This window comes from Macaca mulatta, chromosome 17 (assembly GCF_049350105.2).
Source record: "Macaca mulatta isolate MMU2019108-1 chromosome 17, T2T-MMU8v2.0, whole genome shotgun sequence".
NCBI classification, from domain to species: Eukaryota; Metazoa; Chordata; class Mammalia; order Primates; family Cercopithecidae; genus Macaca; species Macaca mulatta.
In genome coordinates this window covers 100,258,876-100,283,640 of record NC_133422.1, presented here as the reverse complement: position 1 = coordinate 100,283,640, position 24,765 = coordinate 100,258,876, and the positions used below count along the sequence as shown (strand labels likewise).

At 36.4% G+C, this 24,765-nt stretch overlaps 1 long non-coding RNA gene across 1 annotated transcript; it reads right to left on the bottom strand.

Moving 5' to 3' along the window:
• Positions 1-644: 644 nt before the first annotated feature.
• LOC106994387 (uncharacterized) lies at positions 645-23,310 on the bottom strand. The gene is made up of 4 exons (XR_001440951.3): positions 23,222-23,310; positions 22,508-23,038; positions 1,911-2,041; positions 645-914 (listed from the first exon to the last, which is right to left on the bottom strand). It is a non-coding gene; the product is annotated as an uncharacterized LOC106994387 (long non-coding RNA).
• Between the last annotated feature and the right edge of the window lie 1,455 nt (positions 23,311-24,765).

The following is a 24,765-nucleotide window of genomic DNA, read 5'->3' as shown; positions in this document are numbered from 1 at the left end:
ATGAAGAAAAAATAATTAATAACACTTTTCCACCCTTCTAATTTAACTAGAATCTTGCATTTAGAAAACCAAGTAACATTTAATTTGACCATTGAGCTATGTTTTCATTTGCCCATTTCTCAATTCCAATTTTAAATGCAAATGTTAACAATTTCAAATATTTCCTCTCTAAGAACATCTCATAGTGATGCAGCTTGTGTCACTATAAAAACATCAATTTCCAAAATTCTCATTCATTGCAGATCTTCATCTAGTTGCTGACTAAAAACAGTATCTCTAACCCCGAAGTTTTATTGTCCATTAGCTTAAGTCCAACCTGATTTTTTAAAATGTAAAAGCCATTACTAAAAATATTAAACCTATAGAAAAACAGAGCTAACACAGGACAAATCTAAGAGGGCTGACTGACAGAGAATGAGGAATCTATTAAATCTTCAAAGATCTAGTGTTCTGCAGCCCCCAACCTCCTTTGCTCTAGGCAATCCCAAATATCCAGCATTAATCATGCATTCGTTCCTCTTGCCCCAGCTTCCTCTCCCATACCTCCTAAAATGCAGCGTAACATTTATCGCCATCCCTGGAACTGATTTGGTGCACACTACCACTCAACAGAAGAGTTTATATTTAAATTATGGACTCTCCAATAGTTTAAACATGTTTATTTTCCTCTTGCCTTGCTCTTGGTCTTGTCCACAGGAAATTTATTTTTGCCGGACAGCCATCCGTTTATAAAAAGGTGCTTTGTACAAACTTAACTTTATCTTCTTTGCTGATGGTCTCATTTTCTTTGCGGTCTATTTGTCAGTACTGATATTTTTCTGTGTGATAAGAAGGTTATCTACCAAATGGCAGTAGACTTACTGCCAGTAGTGGCAGCTGTTCAATTTTATACGATCTTCTGAATCATAACTTTCCTAGGGAAAAGACACAGTGTATGTGCATTAAATGTGATTATTTTAAAATTTGCTTATTCACATATACAATCAGAAATATAGCTTTCCATCTTTGGGGCAGAAGAATAACTCTCCATAAAAAGAGTCCTTGCATTTTTCTGATGACGTTCACTCCAGGCAGCCTAACAGCTTTCAATTCTGTCTCCACCACTTCTCTAGCATTTGACTTTGGGCAGGATACTCAATTTCTATGTCTTCACTTTGCTCATCCCCAAAGTGAAGATATAAATATTACCATCTTTGGTAGTATTGTTTGCAGGATTGAGTGAGTTAATATGTGTGAAGCTCTCAGTTGGTGCCTGGCAGGTAGAAGGCACTCCGTGAGCGTTGGCCATTCTTATTATTGCAGGAATAACTTTGTCTCAATGGCAATCAAAACATCATCTTGGGTTTTGTCTGTGTGACTGATGGACTGATGTTTTCATCACATCAACCATTATTTAGGATAGCATAATCTCAGTTGTTGAGAGATGTTATTAAGGAAGTTCAGTAACATTCAAGAAAGTCTCAGCAACACTATTCAATAATATTGCAGAACCATATCACCTTTTGCAGTCAATTGAAATAACCAGGAAACTGTAAACAACCACACTTTTTCCAGAGTTGCTTTCCTGATGGGGCATGCAGAACAGTACAATTGGTACAATGTACGTTAGGTGTGGGCTCTTCTCAATGTTAAGTGTAAATATAAATATAGGAATGTGAAAACTGTAAAGGCTATTTTAACTGTATGTGTGTGTGTTATGAAGGTATTCTGGCAAAAATTGAAAACATTTCTCTTATTCCATCAGATGCAGAAACAAAGGAAGCAGTTCTAAAAGTAGTATGGGCTGCATCATGTTTTGAGATATAGAAGTCCGACAGGTACCTAGTAACATGTTAAGGCCAGGAACAGGGGAGCTGTTAATGACTCCTCTCTTTCCCTCCACCACGTCACCCAGCTGTGCTCCTACTTACTGCCCATTCAGCCCTGTTGGCTGCAGACTCTAAGTGTCTCTTAAATCTGTCCCCATTGGTTATTCTCAACCATCTTGAGCTTGGAGGACTGCAGTAGTCTCCTCAATGGTGTCCAAATTCGATCTTCTCACCTAAAACCATAACCTGAGAAATCTTTTAAAATCTGTATTTGGGGCATGGTCCTTAGAGACTTAAGCCTTAAACGGCTTCGTATTGCCCACCCAATGAAGTCTCCAATCTTCAGCTTGACTGTGGGGCCCTGAGTAACTGAGCCGTGCCTCCTGGACAGAGTGAGTCCCTCTTTGCTCTGCTCACTCAGTCGCGTTGGTCTTCCTGTCCTGGAGTGTGGCTCACTCTCCACACCATCAACTGTTCAATTGCTGCCTGCCCTTCAAATCTCAGCATCAACACCGTCCTTTGATACAGGCCTTTTCTTGCTGCACTGGCACCTCCTCCATAAACACCTGCCATTTCTAATCACACAAACCTGTGCTTCACTTTTTGAAGTGTTCACCCTATGTGGGATACTTGTTGACATTTTCTCCATTTGAATATGAGCTCCACAGGGGCAGGCGCCACATTTGTCTTGCGGCAGATGTTAGCCTCTGATTGGGCAGAATATCTGACATATAATTTTCAATGCTCGTTGAATATATCAATAAATTTAGGGAATGCCTAGATAATTTCTTAATACCCAATTACTATATTTTGAGATGGCTTGCTGAACTGGTTTAAATTTGGATCTGAATAATGCCAGACCTACTTAATTAAATGAAATTTTAAATAATTCAATGAAGGTATTTGACCATGAAATGGAAATATAATGGAGTTGTTAAAAATATCATCACCATAGTTAGAATGCTGTGTTCAAATACTGCCTGTGCAACTTAGATGTGTCCCCAGGCTGATTATTGACCTCTAGTTCCTCTACTTCCTTAGCTGTCAAATTCTTGTAAGAATTAAATACACGAAAATATCTAAAGCATTTACAAGCATAATAAGCCTAATAGTTCAACACATTCATCTAAAAGGAAAAGTCTCTTCTCTTCTTCCATCAATTGGATGCCTGTCTTTCATATTTTCAAGCTAAAACATTAGATAATATAAAATTATAAAATTGCACAAAGGAAAAACTCTGAAAAATTTTTCCATGACCTTTCCTTTGACCAAATATCCAGATTGGTCTGGTCTGGACAATTTAGATGTTTGGAGTCTATGACAACATAGCACACATGCACTCCTCCTGGTCAGATGGATGGAACAAATCAACCTTGGTATCATCATCCAGAGTATTTGCTCATCCCAGGTTTTCTCCTTTCACTCACTGAGCTGAGTATAGACAGTCTTTCAGACACCTTCAGATTGTCCATGCCAGGAAATTTCCTACCCGCACAGCAGTGGGTGGCCCACTGAAGGGAGAAACCCAGCCTTCTGTCAGGATTCTTGATAAGCTGCCATTATGTGAGCACAGGGTTTTCCTTTTGTCCTGACAAAAATGTCTGTATACATCAAATAGGATAATTTCCTATTCTACCACCTTAAGAATTCAAAATAATCTTTCGTGGAAAAGCATCAGGAGCTTAACAGAAATCACACTGAGTTACTGTTTCTGGTTTTTCTAAATAACAAAGCCTTATTAGGTTCCTAAGTATGATTCAACAATTAAATCAAATGAAATTACTAATTTCCACCCCCGTCTTTCACTCACCCCAGACTGCTTTATAGAGGATGTAATCCATTGCGAGCTACTAAAGGAAGGACGCGTCTTCCAAAGTATATTCACTCTTAAAAAATGATCAGGTTGATTTGGATAAATATCTTTGAAGTCTTTATATTTTAAAGAAGTTTTATTTAAAGTACAAGATTATAATTGGTCCTATCTGTCAAACTGAAAAAAGATCTTTTTGCCATCAATAATCCACTTTAGATATATAGTGATGCAAAAATATTTCATTTTTTAAATTGATTGCATATTAGCACATTTTGGCCAATGAGTTATTTTTCTTTTTATTTCCAAAGATGCAATAAGGTAAGAGAAAAAAGCTTTTAAACAGGCTTTTAAACAGCCAGAAATGACATGATTTATTTGCATGAATTGCACATATGGCTGAAGTTCTTCCTGTGTCATATTTTCAATACATTAAAATACTTTCTACATTATGATGTTTTATAAAATTATTCTCAGCAACTCTGGGGAATATAGCTATTATATCCTTAGGAAGATGAAATGATCCTCATTCTTCTGGGAGTTTAGTGTTATTAAAGAGGTTTATAAGCAGTAGATATGGAAGTTAAATTTATTTTCCTTAGTTTTCTTTTGTGTTTGTAATTAAGCATCATAAAAATGCACAAAAGAGCAGACACAGAAAGTAATAAATGTAATAATATTGTATAACTTCACTGTACTTCAAATGTATATTGACCCATTTTGCCTTCAGAGTAAATGAACTTGGGAAATCATTTTATATATATATATTAGATCCATATATCTAATATATTTTATATATATATATTAGATCCATAAATATATATGTACTTTTAGGACTGCTATATCAGAGGCAAATGAAGGGTTTGCTATTTCCCTGAATTTCCACTACACACATTTTAAAAGCAAAGTGGGTTTACTAGTGGTGACATTTTAAAACAGGAACATTTGGATGATTTGAAGTGAACTAATTCTGAGACTCAGTCATTACCATGGCAACACCAGGGTTCAGAAGTCTTCACATGGAGGCAATCATTGGGTACTCTCACGTAAAACACAGATGATTTAGTCCTGCTTTTGTCAGAAAGGTTAAATGGATTCTTTTAATAAACTGGAAAAATGTGCCAATACGTCCAATATCCATGAAAGTAGATAGCACTAACGGTTCATCAAGCCTAAGTCTTCCCACCAAAAGGGTTCGACTTCCTTCAAAACGTGTGGGAGAGTCATTTCCCCCCATTTCTGAGATGGTATGTTGTTAGCCTTCCAAAAAGCGAAGGACACTAATTGATTCCTTTATTCAATTTTACAAATCATTCCTTGTGTATAACTTTTGCTAACAAAGTGAAATAAATTTCCTGCCTATCCATCCAAAATATTTCTGTATCACAAAGGTTAAGGAAGGGATAAGCATAAATGTTCCACTCTCCCCCTTGGTGGAGGAGGGTGAAGTGAGAAAAACAAAACAAAACAGAGCAGAGACTAAGATGCTTTGAGAAGGCTCTCACGACATTTTCTTGACGGAGGGTCATCACAGACAATGCCTTGTCCACTTATTTATTTGGACACTTAAGGAGAATAAAATAAACTCTTGGTATCTTTCCCTGTTTTTAGGGTTAATTAGATTTTCTGTAACAACATACAAATATATGCAAGTCACAGTCATCAAAGGTGACACCCGTTGGTGGTGGCGGGATGGAACAGACTTTAAGTATAAAGCTGTGTGTAGACTGCTCTTGACCATGTAGTATTTCCAGAAGACCTTATCCAGTAAGAAGCTTTGCATAATTCTGTAACTGTGTGTTTAGAGCTTCCCGAGGAACAGCCACAGATTGAGAGGCTCCGGGACATGAGCACAGCCATAGCTTCCAGTCTTTTGTATGTGTGTTATCTACAGGGTGGTCTTTATTCCAAGTGAATCATTTCCATCCTGTATACCAGTACATGTGCTGAGCACACTTTCATAGACCAAAAATAGAAGTGATGATTAACAAAATTCCTCCATAGGATTTACAGAGGATTGGGAAGAGAATTAGAAAGGAGATTGAGTTCACCCCATGTGCATTTGAGAGGGTTCAAGACTTGCCTTCCTCCAATTTACAGACATCCACTGAGAAACCACTGAGCACAAGTACAAGGCAGTTGCAGAAAAATCAGATAATGTCTGAATCCCCATATAGTAGGAAGGATGGTCATGCCATTTATGTATAGGCAAATAGTTCATTTTCAATATAAGAAGTGTTTAAAACAAAGTCTTCTAGGACCAAACAATACTATGAGTTTTGGGAGTCAGGGAAGAAAAAATACTTTTTGTTTATTGACCTCTCTTAATGTAGTGAAACACAACTATCAAATCTTAACAAGAAATGGAACACGGCCTTGTTACTATTTTTTCCACATCATGATATGGTTTCTGTGAGCCGGGAGCCCACGGATTCCTTATGGGGGCTAATCAGGTGTCAGCTGGGCTGTGTTCTCAGCTCTGCAAGAATCCACTTTCAATCTCATTCAGGTTTGGGGCAGAATCAGCTTGCAGCTGCATGACTCAGAGCCTCAGCTGTTGCTGTTTGTTGACGAGATACGGGCCTTGGCGTGGGGATGCTCCCAACATGGCTGCTCACGTCATGAGGCCAGCGAGGAGGGTCTCTCTTCCGCCTACCAAGATGGAGCGGTACACAGTACAACGCAAAGCCTCATCACTGGAGCGACTTCCCTGAAGAAGGAGGAAGTCAGCGGTCACGCTTGCGTCCAAGAGGAAAGCACGTAAGCACGAAGGCCCCCAGGCTTCTATTCACCACACGATCTACGATCCCATTTTACAGAAACAGTGTCTGAAATGATGGCTTGCCAGAATTCCCATGGTGGAAGACAAACCCATCTTTAAACACTGGCTCTGGGTCTCTCTCGACCACTGCTCCTCCAGTGCAGGGCGTAGAAGACAACCTTGAGTCATGACTCATGGAAAATGGTTAATGTCCTCCCAGATTCCTGAACAATTAATTCTTCACTTTCCAGAGTTCTTCCAAATATAGATTATTGGTGCTGCACTAGCAGTGTCCTGGAAACACTCAGCTTTTCAGTTCAGCTTTCTTTTTCCTGTAATGAACTTGGTTATATACGGCTAAGTTTTAGATAGAATTTTCAGTTCAGCTTTCTTTTTCTTGTACTGAACTTGTTTATATAGTGCTAAATTTTATATAGAATTAAAGCCAAAAAACTGGAACTCCTCATAGCTAAGACCAAAGGATATTAGTGTAAAGAGAGTGGAAATGGGATTGACCAAGTGGTATAAATTTTTTCAAATTTTGGCTTCCAACATCCTAATTTTATTTTAAATGGAATTGTTGGCATATTCCCAGTGTATCAAATAAGTAAAAGTGATTTCTGATTCATTCATTCACTTAACATATTCATTGAGGGACAGTTCTGACAGGCACATCTAGGAAGCTAAGCTTGGACGTGATAAGGTTGCTGGCCCTCAAGATGTTTCTGTTCTACTGGGGAGATAGGTAATAGCCAGCATATAATGTGATTGTGTGTGTATGTGTGTGTGTATGTGTGTATGTGTGTGTGACTTTAGGAAGTAGAAGTTGTCAGAAGAAAAATAAAACAAGATAAGTAGATAGAGAGTTCCCTGACGGAAGGTAACCCTCTAATTAAAAAGCCAACTAAAGACGTTCCTCTTAAAAAATAGCATTTGAGCAGAGAGCTGGATGAAGTAGTGACAGAATGAGCTGCGTGTTGTTCTGGGGCAGGTATGTTTCAATAGAGGCAAATGCAGGCATTATCACCATGAGAGAGCAGACTGAAGTGCAACAGTAGGTATAGACAACTCTTTTAAAGTGTGTTGTGAAATTGTAGGAGAGGGTTTATAATCAGGGAAGGTTTTGTTGATGTTATAGTTCTTACGATGAAAGGTATTACAACATATTTATGAGGATATAAAAATCATACCAAAGAGAAATAATACTTGATGAATTAGTGGAGTAAGTCAAAATGTCAAATGCAAAGGCCTTGAATAGGCACAAGAAGATGAAAGCCATTTCTCATACAGTATTGGATAGGAAGATAGGTTCAAACACAAGGAGCTTGGCAGCCTTGATGGAAGGTAATTCCCTAGATTTCTCCTGAATGCTTCCACTTTCTCAGTCAAATGAGAACCTAAGCCATCAGCTGAGAGTGAGAGAAAGAAAAGATGATAGAGACTGGAGAAGAGAGACAGAGTTGAGAAATTTATTGTTTGTTAGTGAGAGAAAGACCAAATTAAAGGTAAGATTGCTGGACAGAGCCAAAGGTGCACTTCTATTTGTCCAACCAGAAATCTCAAAGGTAATTTGTCAGAATGATTGAGTATTTTCTTGTAGCCATATTTACCTGCTCTGGTCTAGCCAAGGTGGTGTTTGGCCAAGCTCATCCACTAGAGAGAGAGAAGGGTCAAGGCAACTGTGAGTATAGCCATAGGTGAGATTAGTGTGGGAAGGGGCCACTGGCAGAGGTGGGGGCACTACGAACGAGGGAAGGACAGGGAGTGAGAAATGCTGAAGGCCTTGAAGAATCGTGGAAGAGGCATCTAGGACGAGTTGCAGAGGCCAGTGGGGAGCCTTCTCATCTGGTCTCTCCCCTTTCCTGGGCTGTCCACTCTGAATGGCCCTATGCACAACACCTGTGACTCTCGATAGGGAAGAGGCTATTGTCAGTATCTATTTTAACTGGGTGATAATAGTAGTAAAATAGTTGATAACAGGGTGTCTTGTCGCCAGTGAATTAAAAAAAAAATGATAGAACCATCAGAAATCTGTTTTAAAAACAACAGGTAGAAACAGAAAAAAATGTGCTTGTATCACAGGAATACCACACTCACCCTCAATGCCCGTTTTCTATCATACCAAACACATACTAGAGACCACCTGTCCAAGGCAGCATAGACCAGTTACACTTTAGCAGAAATCTGAGGTCATTTTACACATTGAATCAAACCCTGTTACCGTTGTGATGTACAAGACACACACGCAAATGCCAAACTACAGAGGCGAAAGAAGAGGTGAAATCTCAAAATCTGAGGATCTGACTGAAGAACTAGCTAGCCTTGAGAATAAACCTTTGAGTAAATGGAATGTTGATACATAACATATGAGTCTGAAATTCAAGCGAACAGGTGGGGATGGAAACATACATTTCAGAATGTAAATATGAAAGTCATTGAAAGCTACAAGACAGAATGGAATTAGCATTAGAATGAGTGCAGGCAGAAACAAGAAGAGGCTCAAGAACTGAGCCTTTGGTGGCCCCATGTTATAAGGATAAAGACAAAAAGAGGGAAATAAACTGAGAGGGATCAGCCAGAAAGTATGAGGACAATCCAGGAAAGCTGGTGTCTTGAGTAGCAAGTGAAAAATGTATTGGAAGGAGAAAGAAATGGGGTTGGTATTCTATTCTTCTTCCTCGTTGCTACCTCCAGACCATTCATCTTCCATAAAAACTTGCATCTATGTACAATACTTCTACAGCACAGAAAGATGAGACATGGATGTGGATTTCGATTTTAGGTGTTAGAAATGTAGGGGTTGTTGAGTGCATTCATAGTAATAGATTTGATCCCAGAGTAGAGGTTGATTTTATTAGAATAAATCTAAAAGAAGAGTTGCAGGGAAAAAAACAAGTACAAGTAACTATTTCTTGGGAAGTATTCTGTTTGAGAATGAGGGAGGACATCAGCTGGAGAAGGATGTGGGTTAACATTATTTTTTCAAGATGAAAGAAACAAGAGCATGTTTATACACTGAAGGGAATGACTTATTAGTGAAGAAAAATGTGTGAATGCAGAGGAAAATGGGAAACTTAATTGAATGATATTCGTAAGTGATTGAATAAGACAGTCTAATGCACTTTACGGGCTGGGCCCCAGGGAGGAGCATGGCCGAGCCACCCACAGCAAAAGAAGAGAAGACGGAATGCACAGACCCATATTCGGTCTGCTGAGGGAGCCTGTAGGAATTTTCTGACTGGCTTCTATTTTCTATCTAAATCAAAAATCAAGAAACCAGTTTGGTGTGAGAATGGAGGAGGAGGTGTTGGAAGTTTGAGGAGAGGAAAGGTGTGAAAGAGAAATGTAAAAGAGGAGAGTGAACAGGAAATATGAGTGTAGTTGCCAGGAGGTATTAGGAGCCCTTTTGGGGTTAGTGATCATGAACTTAAAGTTGGACCTGCCAGCATGGATGTGCGTATTTCTCCAGCCCTGATTAGTTCCATAAAAGGTTGTACAAATGTAGGTATGGAAGAGGCAGAAAGTTGGTTATACTCAGCCCGTAATGTATTTTTTTTCCAAGCAACCATGATGAAGCGAGGGGAGGATATACATTTGGGGTATACACCAGGTAGTAACTGTGCCTAGGGGCCATGGAAATTATTCTGCATGAAGGGAAAAGTGAATTGGCAAAAGAGAGAGTGGGTTCCTGTAAGGTCAAAGGGTTCTAGAGGGAGTGAACTAGGAAGATGGTGTTTAGAGACAAGGATACCTGGTCCTTGGTCATGACCACAACTAGGAAATGACCGTGGGAGCCGCGGCTGAGTTGAGTGAGGACAAGCTTATGAAAGGAGGGGATTCCCAGGAACTGAGAGGCCCAGCTGTTGAAAGGATCACCTACACAAGAATTCAGATTACTAAGAATAATAGCAACACAGAATGGGATCTGATAGCTGGTAAATGAACAGCAACAAGGAGCAGGAGGAAGAAGATGTGTGATATTCACAGCAGGATTTTCATGGAGGAGACAGTGTCAGAAAGCGGGAATGAGAAGTAGGGAATCATGCACCTTCTCTCTAGGTTTAGTAGAAACGTGTGAAACAGAAGCAGCCCCACCATGGAAGCAGACATCCAGCTTCCTTCCTTTGCCAAGTGCTCCATTTCCTCTACAACCCCCCATCCAAGTTCCTAAGAAATGAAATGTGATTGTCCAAACATTTGTTTTGAATCTCGTCATGTCAGCTTGTAATGAATGACTCCCCTGTCATGCTGTCACCCACAGTTCCATGGTCTGGAGTTGGGAGTAGGAGCTAGGAGTGGCTGGGGGTTGTGATTTGGTTATGATTTGGTTTGGCCATCTATGACCCCGTAGAGACTGCTGGCTTGTTAATTAATGTGAAATTCTTTTCAGAAAAAAAAAATCCTGCAGTTAGGAAGTTATGTTGCATGTAAAAACGTGAAAAATATTCTACATTTTTTTTTTGATAAAATATATTACAATTCTGTTTTTCTACCCAATTAGTATCTGGCCACCATGAAAGTATCTTGCTCAGAAACAATCCAGTGAAAGGCAACGTGTGAAACAAGAGTTCTGCAGTCTTTCCTCCCTCCTTTGTCCTCCTGATGGGACTTTTTGCATGCACAATGTTTATTTTGGCTAATCTTTAGTGGTAGCCTGTTAAGGCTGTGCCTCCAATGCTTCCAAACACTCAGATTGTTTATGGAGCATAAGAGCGATCACAATTAACTTGATTTGTATCTTTCTTAAATAGGGAACCGTACTTAGCTAGAGACCAAGTAACTAAAACCAAATGTGATTGGAGTAATGTGTTTACAGCACACTTTTAGCAAAAAGAGATATTTACTACTTTCTAACTCAACACACACAGGCACACACACAAATGTTCACACTGTGTGCACATCCTACCACACATACACATAAAAGATTTAAGTGCTAAAAACAAAACAAATCAAAACAGTTATTTAATTACATAACTTTAAGTCTACTGTACGATACAATGAATCTTGAAGTCCAGAATGTAAGTTTAGGTACTTAATTCTCAAAAAAAGTATAATTACTAAATTTTAGTCGTTTAAGTAGGAAAAAGAACAAATTGAAGCAAATAAATAAAGATGAAAACAGAATGCTGAGCTGTATTAAGTCATAGTACGTTAAACATTCTGTTTCTTTAACAATACTATGTTTCAATGCAAGATGTTGCACAAAGGCTGTCATAGGAGCTAAACTGTGATGCGTTTTAATGAAGATATTGCATGGAATGCTAGCTGACTTCCTCTTCATATATTTGAAATTCTTTGCGGAATTACAACTTGTAATCGGAAACAGAACACCTCTTCTGGTCTACACTTGTAGAAAAAACTGAATATTTATTCAGTATTTCTTTACAGACAAATGAAGTATATAATTGGAAAGTCAAGAGTTTGTATATATGGTGCGGATGGGAATGTAGAGCTGATACACAGAAGCCAAATAGGTGCGCAGCTCTGATCCTCACTTAATATATTCTTCTTTCCCTACAGGGTGCATTGACTGGGAGCCTCAGGCACTCCTCCAGCAGTAAGTGAACTAGGATGCCACATCTGTTCTTTGTGCTCACCTAACATATCCTTTGCTTCTTTTAGTTGTAGTTCAGTAGTAAACCTAAGTAAATGCAACCTTGAACCAAGATCAAATTGTCATTTCCCCCAACCATCCAGCCTAGATAAGCCATGTGTTTGTTTCCTGACGTCACTTGTAAAGCAAATGAAATACATATGCAGAGCTTTTGCTTACTGTACTAGTGGAGTTTGAACATTGTACAAGCAAGTGCCTGCCAATTGCTTTAGGTGTTGCTGAAAAGTATAAAAGTGGCCTGAGAAGTGTGAAAAAGGGCACTTTCTGTAATGACTTTGAACAGTAACATTCTGTTGAATAAGTTTGGGAAATAAGCATCAAGGCTCTTTCTTTTTGTGGAAGACAACAATTCGATCTTACTTTTCTACTTATTCTCCTGCAAATGAAATTGGTGAAATAAACACGTGAATCACTTAGTACTATTCATTTACATTTGTCATGGTGGGTTTAGCTCATGGAATCTCATTAGCTTTTCTCCCCATCTGCCATTGGGCATTTTTCCTCTGCTGATATGTAACAACAATCTTTTAAATGTATTTGGTTTGTAAACATGGGATTTTTGTCTTGTGTTTATGCTGCTTTCATGTTAGACCATAAGAAATAATAACTAGAATTGTTATATAGAATAAGCAATAATAGGCCAGGCACGGTGGCTCACACCTGTAATCCCAGCACTTTGGGAGGCCGTGGTGGGTGGATCACGAGGTCAGGAGATTGAGACCATCCTGGCTAACATGGTGAAACCCTGTCTCTACTAAAAATACAAAAAATTAGCTGGGCATGGTGGCAGGTACCTGTAGTCCCAGTTACTCAGGAGGCTGAGGCAGTAGAATGGCGTGAACCAGGGAGGCGGAGCTTGCGGCCCAAAACAATCATTATGATAACATTCTGTGTTTTATCAAATTAGATAGAGATATGGAAGGTGTATAAAATATCTAAATCAACTTCTAGAAATAAAAACAACGTTCATTCTGATGAGAAATTTACAGGATGGGATTAATAGAAAATTAGCCACTGCAGGAAAAAAAAAAAAAAAAAGTGAACTTGAAGACAAAGCAATAGAAACAATTCAAAATAAAACTAAGAAAAAACATTTAAAAAGTGAAAAACATCAATGAATTGTAAATCATCTTCAAGTGGTCTTATATGTACCTCTGGAGCTCCTGAAGAAGATGAAAAATGGGGGTGCAGGAAAATAATTTGAAAAAAATAATGGTCAAACATTTTCCAAACTTGACAAAAGCAATAAACCTACAGACTCAAGAAGTCAAGAACCTCAAACATAAAAAAGATACACTATAATCAGTTTGCTAAAAATATAATGAAGAGAAAATCTTAAATGAAACCAGAGAAGAGAGACCTATTACATTAAAAAAAGAGCGAAAAATAAGAATGACAGAGAGTAGATTTATCATTAGAATCAACGCAAGTCAAAAGAGACCTCTTTAGTGTACTGGAAGAAAAACTCCTGTCAAATGAGAATTCCATATCCTGCAATATGTGTCTTTCAAAACTAGAAGTGAAATAAAGCCTTCTTCAGAGATACAAAGCCCCAAACCTGATAGAATTTATCACCAGCAGACCCACACTGCCAGAAGTATTAGAAGAATTCTTTCAGGTAGAAGAAAAATGAAATCATTGGAAGCCTGGATCTACACAAACATATTGAGAACACTAGAAATGATAAACACAATGAGATCAGCACAAAGTTTTGGAGGAGAGGAAAGGAAGCCCACTACTTTGAGTTTTAGTATTATAGTTAACATAATATTACTTGAAATTAGGCTGTTATAAGTTAAATATGCATATTATAAACTCTAAATCAACCAACTGAAATCATATAACAAAGTGTTATATTTATTAAGCCAAAAAATGAGAAAATATATAATTATAAAAATGTCTTTCTTCACCTTTTCCTCTTTTTTGCTTTTTTTTAAAGTTTTACAACTAATATTGGTAGTGTTTTACAACTAATCTAAAAGAAAGCAAAAAAAGGAGGAAAAGGTGAAAAAAGGAACACACATAAGACAAATAGAAACCAGAGTCAGGTAACAGAGCTAAACAGAAGCACATGAGTAATGCCGCCATATGAAAATAGTCTAAAGAAAAGTCTCCAATCAAAAGGAAAAGATTATAATACTAAATTTAAAAAAAAAAACCCAAATACACCTTGTTTACAAGATATGCCCTTTTACATTTTTAATTGATATATCCTAGTTGTAAATATTTGGGGGTAACTGGGATATTCTGATATATGTATGCAATGTGTAATGATCAAATCAGGATAATTGATATCTATCACCTCAAATATTTATATTTGTTCTATGTTGGGAACATTACAATTTTTCTCTTCTAGCTATTTTGAAATATACAATAAATTATTTTTAACTATAATTTTTCTACTGTACTATCAAATACTAACATTTATTCTGTTTATCTAAATGTCATTTTGTACAAGCCAACTTCTTTTTATTCCTTTTCCTCACTTCCCATTCTATTAATACCTTCTGATTACCACCATTCTAGTCTCTACCTCCATGAGATCCACTTTTTTTTGCTCTCACATATGAGTAAGAGCATGTAATATTTGTCTTTCTGTGCCTGGCTTATTTGACTCAACATAATAACCTCTAGATATAAAAAAAGAATCAAATTCCACCACTTGCAGCAACATGGAAGGAACTGGATTTATATTTGTATGTGTGTGTATATATATATGAGTAATAAAAATAAAGATGTGGAAAATATACCAAATTTTACATTAACGTTAATAAAAATAAATCTGAATTGGCATATTAATTTAAAAACAGCAGATTTCAGAGGAAAAAATATGATCATCTTTTTTTTTTTTGAGGCAGAGTCTGGCTCTGTCGCCCAGGCTGGAGTGTGGTGGTGCCATCTCAGCTCACTGCAAGCTCCGCCTCCCGGGTTCCCGCCATTCTCCTGCCTCAGCCTCCCAGGTAGCTGGGACTACAGGCGCCACCACCACGCCTGGCTAATTTTTTTGTATTTTTAGTAGAGACGGGGTTTCACCGTGTTAGCCAGGATGGTCTTGATCTCCTGACCTCGTGATCCACCCGCCTCGGCCTCCCAAAGTGCTGGCATTACAGGGGTGAGCCACTGCGCCCGGCTTGATCACCTATTTTTAAAAGTTTGTTTCATAATGATAAAATGACTGAATTCATCAAAAGGACATAACATTTAAAATTCTTACGCACCTAACAGAGCGTCAAAATACTTTAAGTTGTGAATGACATCAGCATTATGACAGACTAAGAAGCTACAGGTCCTTTTTCCCCCAAAATGACACTGAGTTAGCAGCATTATGTGGACTGGAATACCTCTGTGAGAACTCTAGAGACCATTTGACAGGCTATAAAATCCAGGCCATTGTAAAATGCAGAGAAGATTCCAGTAAAAAAAAGTAGAAAATAATGTGATGTTTGACACTGTTCACGTCCCTTCCCTCCCACAGCATAGCATGTTACAACTAGGAGACATCCTCTCACACTGGCGTTTCTCTGTCAGGGACTAAACAAATGAATGTTTCATATATCCAACATTCTGGCTTGTCTACAACGGCTTGAGGACTTCATTTCTATCGAGCTTGAATTGGAGCATTGATGAAATGGTTGGCAGAATTTAGAAACTCTTGAAAGTAGGCAAGCAGTAAATTGGAGCTTCCATTCTGCTGCCAGACATTGGGGAATGGGGGTGCAAATGATGAGGAAAGATTTGAGAAGTCCTAGACCTCCATCCAGTCTTAGGGAGGAGGTCTTTCCCTGAATGAAACCAGTGTGCAAAGACTAAAAGAGAGTTTTTTTTTCCCCAAATGTCCAAATTCCAAAAAAGAATTACACAGCATACATAAAAACAGGAAACGTATCCCATAAATATATACACCTACTTGGAAACTATAAATTTAAATTTTAAAAAAATTAACAAAGAAACAGGAAAACATGGTTTGATGAAAGAAATTAATAATACTCCAGAAACCATTTAGGAAAAGCCCACAGTTAAAAATCATTCTCAGTGGTAAAATTCTGAAATATTTTTCTTTGCAACCAGAAATAAGATAAGGATACTGCTCTTGCCACTTCCATTCAACATAATATTAGAAATCCTATCCAGAGCAATTAAGCAAAATCAAGAAATAAAGGGAACCTAAATTAGGAAGAAAGAACATTATCTTTGTTCACAAATATCATGATCTTATAATATAGAAACTTATTAAAGTTTTACACCCACATACAAACCTGTTAGAATTAATAAGAGAATTCAACATAGCTGCAGTATACAAAAATTAACAAACAAAAATTAGTTATGTTTCTTTACAGTAACAATGAACATTCTAAAAGAGAAATTAAGAGAAAAATTACATTTATGTTAGCATCAAAAAGAATAAAAAACATAGAAATAAATCTACCCATGGAGGTGAAAGACTATACAGTGAAAACTACAAAGCAGTTCTGAAATACAGTGACAAAGGTACAAATAAATGGAAAGACATTCCGTGTTCATGAATTAGAAGACTTAATAATATTGGTAAGATGTCCATATCACCCAAAGAACTTTATGAACTCAATGCAATCCCTATAGAAATCTCAGTGGCTTTTATTTCCTTGCAGAAAAAGAAAAATGCATCCAGAAATTCATATGGAAGCTCAGGGACCCTGAATAGTCAAACAATTTTGAGTATGGAGGAATTCAAAAGAATCACATCTCCTTATTTCAATGCCTATTACTTAGCTACAGCAATTAAAGTAGTGTGTTACTGGCACAAAGACAAACAAATAAAGCAATGGAAAAGATGAGAGAGCCTAGGAATATACCTTCACTTATATAATTAAATTATATTTGATAAAATTGCCAAGACTACTGCATGTGGAAAGGGTAGTGTCTTCAACAAGTGATGTTGGAAAACTAGATATTCACATGGAAAAGAGTGAAGTTGGAACTTTATCTTTCACCATACACCAAAATAAGCTCAAAGTGGATTAAAGGCCTAAGTATAAGACCTAAATCTATAAAATTTCTAGATGAAAATATAAGGGAAAACCTTCATGACGTTGGACTTGGCAATAATTTCATGTCTATGACACTAAAGTACATATGACAAAAATTAAAAATAAACAAATGGGATGACATCAAACTGAAAGCTTTTGTAATTAAAGGACTCAATAAACAGAATGAAAAGACAGTCTACGGAATGGGGGAAAATATTTGCAAGTCATATATTTGATGAAAAGTTAATGTCTGGAATATATAAATAAATACAATGCAACAACAGAAAATAATAAAAACTAGTTACAAATTGCCAAAGAACTTGAATAGACATTGCTACAAAGATGATATATTAATAGCCAGCAAACATATAAAAAGTACTCAACATCACTAATCACTGAGAAAAGTAAATCAACAAGATATCAACAAGATATCACGACATGCCCATTAGGATGGCTACTATGTAAAACAACATCAACAACAAAACAACCAACCAACCACAACAAAAATCACAGAAAATGAATCTTGGTGAGGATGTGGAGAAATTGGAATTCTCTTGCACTCCTGGCAGAATTGTGTGATGATGCAATCATCATGAAAAAACAGCATGGAGTTTCCTTAAATAATTAAAAAGAGAACTAGCGTATGATCCAGCAATCTCATCTTTGGGTACTTATCCAAAATGATTGAGAACAGGGACCTGAAGAGATATTTTTACATTCATGTTCTTAGCAGCACTATTTGAAATAGCCAAGATGTGTAATAACCACAAAGTCTGTGATGGATACATAAAGCAGAATATCATTCAGCCTTAAAAAGGACAAAAATCCTTTGCTACAACATTGAGAAACCATCGAGACATTATGTAAAGTGAAATATGCTAGTCACAAGATGACAAATATTGTATGATCCAATGTACATAGTATTAAAAAAGTCCAAGTTATAGAAACAGAATGTGGAATGGTGGTTACCAGAGGCTGTAGGCAGAGTAGGAAGAGGAGCTGCTTAATAGGTATATACTGAAATTTGCAAGATGAAAATGTATGGAGATGTGTCTCACCACAATGAGAATATACTTAACATTACTTAACTGTACACTTGGAAAATGGTTAAGATGGTAAATTTTATGTGTTTTATGCCACAATAAAGAAATAGAAATATATTAAATAAAAACTGATAGAACTGAAAAAAAGAACTAGACAATTCTTCAAATATGTGCTGATATTTTAACATTCAGCCTTATTAACTGATGAAAGAAATAGAAAGTTACTAAGAATATAGAAGACTTGAACAACTGTATCAATCAAGTTAATCTACTTGACACCAAGAATATTCCTTGTAACAACATAAGATTTCACATTATTCTCAAGTTCACATGTTACATTTACCAAAATAGACCATATTGTGGACAATAAAACAGGTCTTAATTTATTTAACATGATTCATACCATATAAGATATGTTCTGTGGTGAAAGTAAAATTAAATAAGAAATAAATAACAGAAAGATATATGGAGATTCCTGAATTATTTGGGTATTACATAACATACTTAAAAACAGTCCATGTGTCAAATAACAAAGCAAAATATGGAAATATTAAAATATATGAACTGAATGAAAATAAAAATGCATCATGTCAAAATAAGTAGGATACCACTGAAGCAGTGCTTAGCTGAATGTATAGTACTAAACATCTATATTAGAAAAAGGGCTCCAAATTATTTACTTCACTTTCCAACTTAAGAAACTAGAAAAGAATCACCAAATTAATCACAAAATATATAGAATAAATAAAACAGTAAAAATCCGATAGTAATCAACAACATAAAAATACAAACAATAGAGAAATTCAAAAAAGTAAAGATAAATCTTTGAGTCAATCAATAATTAATAAATCTCTAGCCAGAATTATGTGAAAAAAGGCACCAAATTTCCAAAGAATGGAAATGGCATTACTAAAGATCCATAGATACTAGGTAATAAAAAAGAAGGTTGCAAACAACTGTATGCCACGAAATATGACAACTTCAAAAAATGAACACATTTACTGAGAAAATACAATAGTCACTCAAGAAGAGTTAGATTACTTGAAGTACTCTACACTGTAATTAAAGACCTGCCCCCACTAAAATTTCAGACCCAGATGGTTTCGCTGATGAATTATATCAAGTATTTACGGAAAAATGCCAACTCTACCCAAGTTTTCCCAGAAAATTTAAAAGGGGGAATCACGTCCCAACACATTTTGTGGCCTGGATTTACTCTGATATCATAACCAGACAATTATATTCATAGAAAACAAAGCGTAGACTAATATTCATCATGAGCAAAAATGCAGAAGTTCTAACAGAATTATAACAAATCAAATTCAACAATATACAAAAATAATGACATATAAAAAGTAGGAGATATTCTAAGAATTAAGGTTTGGTTTTATGTTTGAAAATTAATCTGAAATTACACACATTTATAAACTGAATTTCCTGATAAGTGTTCTTAGAAGAGTTAAGATAGACACATCTCAATCTGAAAAATGGCATGAGAAATGCCTAGAGCTAACATCAAACTTAATAGCGAAAGATTGAAACTTTTTTCACTAAGGTGAGGAGCAAAACAGATTCAACTCTCACCAGTTTTATTTAACATTTTACTGGAATTTTTAGTCAATGAAATCAGGAAAGAAAAAGAAAAAAAATCACCAAGATTGGAAAGGAAGAAATACTACTATATGTACTCATTAAAACTCTAGGCTGTCTTTTTTGGAAATTAGTGAACTGTTTCCAAAATAAATACAGAAATGCAAAGCATCTAAAGTAGAATATGTTCAATAAAAAAGACAAAGTTGTAGACCTAACATTATTAGATTTGAAGACTTATCATATGATGACAAATATGAGACCAAGAGAATAAATAGATATTCCAGAAGTAGATCTATACACTTATGGACAATTAATTTTTGACAAAGTTTTACAGAAGATTAAATGGAAAAAGGATAGCCTTTAAATAAATGGTGCTCGACTAATTGGATGTCCATATGTAAATAATGCATCTCTAATTCATACCATGCCTTATATAAAATATGAACTCAAATAAGATTTAAGAGTTAAGTCTAAAATTACAAAAATTCTAGAAAAAAGAAACAAATTATTTGTGACTTTAGATAAGACTCAGATAAATAATAGAATAAATTGATATGTTGTAATTCATCTAATTCATCAAAATTGAACTGCCCTTCCAAAGGTACCATTAATGTAAAGACAAGCCACAGACTGGGAAAAACTATTCATCAAGCTATATGTGTAACGTCTAATAAAGAACTTGCATTCAAAATATTTTTAAAAATATTCTCAAAACTTAAAATAACAAACAACCCTATTAAAAGATGGGTAACTGATTTGAATAGACACTTCATCAAAGAAGACGTGGATAGCAATAGGCACATTAAAAGATGTTCAATGTACTTAGTTTTTAGAAAAAGTCCAAATGAAGTGCACAATATGACAGCACTATACACCTATTTGAATCAATTTCAAGACACTGTCCACACTAAATTTGGTCAAGAATCCTGAGAGAACTGAAATTTTCACACTACCGGTGAGAAGATAAAGCCATGGAGTTACTTCAGAAAATAGTTTGATGGTTGCTTAACATTTTAAATACATACCTACTGTAGGATTTATTGATTCCCATTCTAGGTGTTTCCCCACCGGAAATGAAAGCATATGTCCATGCAAATATTTGTACATACAAATTCATACCAGTTTTATTTGTAACACTGCAAATTAGGAAACAATGCAAATGTTCATTAACAGATGATTGAATATAAAAACTGTAGCACACCCATGCGATGAAATACTACCAAGCAGCAAAAATGAAGGAAGTATTGATACACTCAACAATGTGAATGAATCTCAAAAAAAAAATCATTCTGAATGAAATAAGTCAAACAACAACAACAACAAAAGGTACACTGTATAGTTCCTTTTACACAAAATTCTAGGAAATATAAGGTAATAGATAAGGCCAGAAAGTAGGTCAGTGGTTGCTTTGGGAAGGGGTAGCCAGTATCAGTTTTAAGGGGTGACCATATGCCAAAACCTATTCAGTGGTACATTTTATACATGTAAAATTTATTTTGTATCCATTTTTTCTTAATATAGCAGTTAACAACATGATAATTTTAACTACATTTATAACAATATTTTGGTCTGGGCTTCATGAACGATTACCTGAATGATGGCTCAAAAATCTCCTTTTGACATGTGATCAGATGAAAGAAGATAGTAAATGCTGCAACATGTGTGCCAGTGGAGAATTTGTAATTCTTTCCACATAATGTAACTTAAAGTTTACCAAGAGACTATCTGGTTTAATGTAATAACCAAATGATCTTTTAAAGACATTCATACTCTCACTCATTCTTTTGCACTCATCAAATATTTAATTAGAGGCATGCTCTCTGAAAAGTGTATGTATATCATGTTCTAAAAAATCAGATGCAAATTTTATCTTTATGCTCTCATAGAAAAGATGTTACACAAAGTATGTACAAACAACGAAGTCATTTTAAATCCTTAAAATACATAACAGAGAGCTTGATACACAGGATATACTCAACAACAATACCACATCGTAAACAAGAGTGATCAAAGGATAGATCCAGTATCGTGGGGCGTTTAGAGAAGGAAGATCTGTGTGTCTGTGTGTGTGTGTGTGTGTGTGTGTGCGCGCGCGCGTGTGGGCAGAAAGGGTATGTTTGAGGGGAAGTACTGAGTGTCTAGAAAGCTTCCTGAATTGGATGACTTTGAGAACCAATTAAATACTGCCCTACAGCACAGGAATACAGGTAATATGAAGATGAAGCTGGGTAAATGGATCAGAAGAAGAAAAACAGATTTAGGTCTGAATTTTATATTTTTCCTTTTTTAAAAAAAAATTGATTTCACCTTCCTCTTCATTGTAATCTTCATTAGTAGAACAGAAAATAAATTGAAAATAAATAATTAAAATGACAGTTCTATGGCATACATCAAAAAATGGAGGTTTGTATATTAATTGTATATGAGAAGATAGCTACCTGCTCTTAAAAAATAAGAAAAAAGTATACAGCCATCACATAAAAAGTTTCCCATACCAGGTTTTTTCATAGCTTGCACAGCTTCTTCCTTTCATCACTGGACTCATTTTTCCACCGTCCTGACCCCAGTTTAGGATACAGTGCATTCAGTGCGGTTTCTAGCCATAAACTCTAGAGTATAGAAAAAGATTCACATTACTCTGGGTATTTGGTTCAGGAGTTTACCTTGGGTTTTAGGTTGGATTTTTTTACTCGCAAATGTTTATAAACCTGCTACTCCATGCAACGCATTGTTCTAGCACTAGATGAGAAATGCCAAAGACTGAAAACACTTTCACCATCAATGGAGACTGCAATAGACAAATACAGATGATGGAGATAACACACCTACAATGTCGAAGAGGAAAAAAGTACTGAGTAAAGAGCAGGCTTACTTCAAGGTTTTGCTTGCACCTTGTGGAGGTTCTAATTCCTTTTGCATCTCCTAGAGGTGTTTACTAGCTTCCATATGCATATATTACCACACCATGAAGTAGTGTCTATATACTTGAGAGATGATTCTTCATGCTTCTATTTCTTAGGACTCTTTTTTAAAGGTTTAATGTTTGAAAATGTTAGTAGGTGTTATATGACTGCATATGTTAAGTGAATCTCCCTTGCGTAGTTGAATGGTGTGGGAGTGCACTGTTAAACCATCTGGTTGGTCCAGTTAAAAAATCCCTCGTACTTGATGAGATAGGGATGTAGGCTGAGGAGCTGGCCTGGTTGAAGAGCTGTGGGAACACCCTCCTCCTTCCTTCCTTATTTCTTCTGAGGTGGAAATGTGATGCTCCAAAACACATTTCCTCTCTTTTCAGTTCCTTCTGTCCTTTTCTTAAGCTTAATAGTTTTGTGTTCTGGAAACTATTTCATTGGTTTTTGATTTTATAGTCCTCTCTTTAGTCAAATGTACACAGCCAAGGGTACTGAGGAGTAAACCAAAGTAGAACAATGTTACACTCCTTTCAAATTCATTCACACTTTCACCAAAGTGATGTTTCACAGGTTTTAATATTATCAGGTGACTTTCCTATGTAAAAGCACCTAGTCACTCTCCATGACAAAGTCCAGCTCTTTGGCATAGCTTGTCCGTATCCTTACCTCGCTACCTTTCCAGGCGTCTTTCCCATAGCCTTCTTTGTAGAATTCACTGCAGCCATACTGCTTTCCTAACGGCCTAACTGCCTTCCTTCTGCCTGCCCAAAAGTGTACCAGGCTCACTCGTGCCTTTGCTCCCTCAGATGCCTCCCTAGATCACGTTTTTACCTCCCTTGTTAATCTGGTTCCCCCACCCTCCTACTTCAAGACTTGTCCTTCTAGGTCAGCAAATCTGGAGAGCTTCTGCTCTTGCTCTAGGGTGAGCCAAGTGCCTCTTTGCTCCCTTTGCCCAGTGTACACACTCCTAAAGCAATGCATGATATTATGTTACTCTGTTAAATCACAGGTTATATCTTGGCATCTGTGCCTGGCACATAACAGGCACTCAGTAAGTATTTATAGGACTGAAGTGAAATAAATAGTGTTTTAGGTAATCAAGTACAAAGCAGAGGTTTAAGAGACTAAATAGCTCATTGTGATCATCTTTGTCATAGATTGTAGTAAAAATAACCTGTGAAAAGTGACTGATTATTGACAGGTAGCCTTGGGTATGCAGCTCAAGTAGGCATTATAAAATAAAAAACATAATATTCCACATATTTTCAAAAAAAACTTCTGGCTTACTCAAAAGGTAAGTGTTCTTTAAACAACTTCAATGGAAAAGGAGTTACTTCCAAATCCTTGGAGAACTCCTTCTCAAGCCCAGAATAAAGCAAGGTCTACAGAGACAAAGTATAAATGAAACTATGATCCTGAGCTGGTACCACTATTGGGCTGCTAAGCAGTGCTAAGCATTGCCTTCAGATGAGTTACCTAGACAGATTCCACAACTATAAAGTGAGACGAATAATAATACATAAAACACTAAGCATTTGAGTAAATTAAATTATTTATGTAGAGCAATTAGAACAGTACTGTACCTTATAATATTTAAAACAGAAATGTAAATTCTGCTTTGTTACCAAGGGTCAACTCCACACAGTTTTGCAATGGACCCTTCCCCAGCCCTCCAAAAGCTGAATATTGTTGTGTATCATATCCAAATTCAGTGTCACCAGAGCATAGAGTAAGTGCCAACTGTAAGGCCATAGCTATGCGTCCACTCCGCTGAAATACATTGTGTACCTTCATTCTTAGAGTTGGATCATTGCATTTCATCCTCTAGAGTGAGAATAGACTGCACGTTGGAGAGGTCAGGGAAATTATGTCTTTCTATGTCTAGCCCTTTATAGGTCTGATCATTTGAGTGCTTGACATAATCTATCCACTTATCTATCCCTACAATAATAAAATACGGGAGTAAAGTAGCTCTTATCTCTAGTGGGAGAGTGCATATATTTTATATGTCAGTTCTTTAAAAAGGGAAATTCTTTCGGAGCTTCAGAAAATATCACGGAAGACTTAAAGGAATGTTTGGGAAGAACATGCCTGAGTATTACCTACTAGAATTACAATTTTACTGCTTTAAAGTAATTATAATTTTCATTGCAGGATCTATTAAAAAGGCTTTTACCTGACAGTAATTCTTCTTGTACTTACAGGTCATTATTACAAT